Below are 2,337 nucleotides of genomic sequence, written 5' to 3' on the forward strand. Positions count from 1 at the left end.
CTGGTTGGGGTGCAGCATTATTAACAGTGCATTCTGAATATTGGTAGTTGCTTCCTTGTCTTTCAACAATAGTCTCTATAACTGCTTTGGCCTTTGCTTGCATTTCCTTGCTGCCAAAAATGTTTACGTCTGCTTCGGAATCACCCTGTACCGGTATGATATCTATTTTCGTGTTTGTCGTACTCTGAATGTCTCTTATTTTTGATCCTCCATGACCAATCACTGCACCAATTAGACTGTTTTTTATTTTAAAAACAAGAGGAGGGCCTCGGGGGCCAGGAGCCCTAGGCTCCAGGTGGCTGGAGGAGCTGCCCCTGCTCTGGCCTCTGCCACGTCTGCCTCCCCTGCCATCTCTGTAGGCCCTGCCAGCCCTGGGATCCCTTAGGTTTGGCTCTGCCCACTTCTGCTTTGGGGCCCAGGCCATTGCTACATGGTAGAATTGGTACAGACTTATCGCCTACCTCCAGTTGGGAGATGTGGCCTCAGGTCTCTTTCTCTTCAGGCTCTGGAGAAACAGACCATACTGACTGGTAGATAGGTAGTTATATAGCCATTACCTAGGCAAACATTTAACGTGATGTCATAGAGGGATGACCCGTCCAATCACAGGCATGGGACTAGGGTGAGGTAAGCAGGTATCACTGAAGAAAATTTAAAGTGACACTCACTCTCAGAGGTTGAGTGTTTAGGCCTTTATAGGACCTTGAGAGTGAGTGTTTCCGCAACATGGGTGTCATAGGTGCCTCCATTGCTCACTTCATGCTAATTCTGGCTCAGTTTGGGAGCAGATTTGAAGCAAGCCATGAACTTATCCACATAGTTGTGATTTTTTTTTAATAAGTCAATTATTTCCACAGGAGGAAAAATAGTGGATTTGTTTGTTTCCTTAGATCCTCCTTCTTTTGCCAGTTACATGTTCATGGCATTTTTCTCTCTTCAGCAAAAGTTGAAGTTACACAGAATAGGTTTGAATCTCCTTGTATCCTTGTATATGTAAGGACCACTGTCAAATCCCCTTAAGGTTTCTGTTCATCAGGGTTAAATTCCTAGTTTTCTAAAATATTTCTTGATATGTCATTGTTTCCAAGATGCACATCATCCTATTTCTTCTCCTTCGGGAATGATTCATTGAGGAGCTTTTGTGATATGGCTCATAGAACTACACAAATCAGCAGAAATGGCCTTAACTTTATACGTATTCATTACTAAGCATGGCAGTTGTACTCATTCTACCTATGAAGTCAATACACAAAGCCCCTCACTGGAACATGATGGGCATTTGAGTCCATTCTTCCTCATCCTGTACTTACATGATTGATTTTTTATTTCTTTATTTAACTAAAAGTAGGCTATATATTTATTATTTATAGTCACCCTATGGTCAATTGCACCAGCCCATTAATATAACCTTAATGCGGATTCTCTCATTCATCATAGTATCTTCTAGTTTTAAGTCTTTTGCCAGTTACATATTCATGTAATTTTTCTCTCTTCAGAAAAAGTTGCTGACTATAATTTGAACCTGATCAGATATTGGGTGAAAGTCTTTGCAACACCGGGAAAAACTTTCTCCGTGTCAGCATTTTTCTGGAAAACTACTTTCTAAAGAAAGAATAGGTAGTTGGCCAAATACATTGGTAAATATAACATCCTATATCTCTTATAATCACAATGCATATTAGGTATCTCAGAAAACTCTGATAATTACAGGAATTGAGACACTCAATTGGGCATTATTTACTCCAAAGTTTCCAAAGGAATTTGCCAGTAGAACTTCGTCTCAATATTTTAAGTAAACTTTGTGTGTGGAAGAATTTTAGACTTACGGAAAAGTTACCCAGATTGTACAAGGGGTTCCCATATTCTCTTGAACCAGTTTGTTCCCTCCAATCTTATCTCACACCACTATGGCACATTTGTCCAATATATGAAACACACACTGGTGTGTTAATATTAACTAATCTCCAGACTTTATACCATCAGTTTTATGTTAATGTATTTTTTCTGTTTCAGGATCCAGTCTTGGACATTGCATTGAATTTAGTTGTCATGCATGATTTGTGACAGTTTTTCAGCCTTTCCTTATTTTTCATGGCCTTGTCAGTTTTGAGGAGTAATGGTCAGGTATTTTTGTAGAATATCCTTCCAATTAGGTATGCCTGATGTAATTTCTCATGATTACACTTGGGTTGTGGGGTTTTTTGGAGCAAGTTTTGAGCTTCTTATACCTTGGGGCTGCTATCTGTAGACTGACATAGTAATACCTACCTTATACACACAGACACAAACTCACAGTTACACTACTTGGTTCATAGTAGGAACTTTTTTTTTTTTTTT

Source organism: Myotis davidii, unplaced genomic scaffold (assembly GCF_000327345.1).
Source record: "Myotis davidii unplaced genomic scaffold, ASM32734v1 scaffold1673, whole genome shotgun sequence".
Taxonomy (NCBI): domain Eukaryota; kingdom Metazoa; phylum Chordata; class Mammalia; order Chiroptera; family Vespertilionidae; genus Myotis; species Myotis davidii.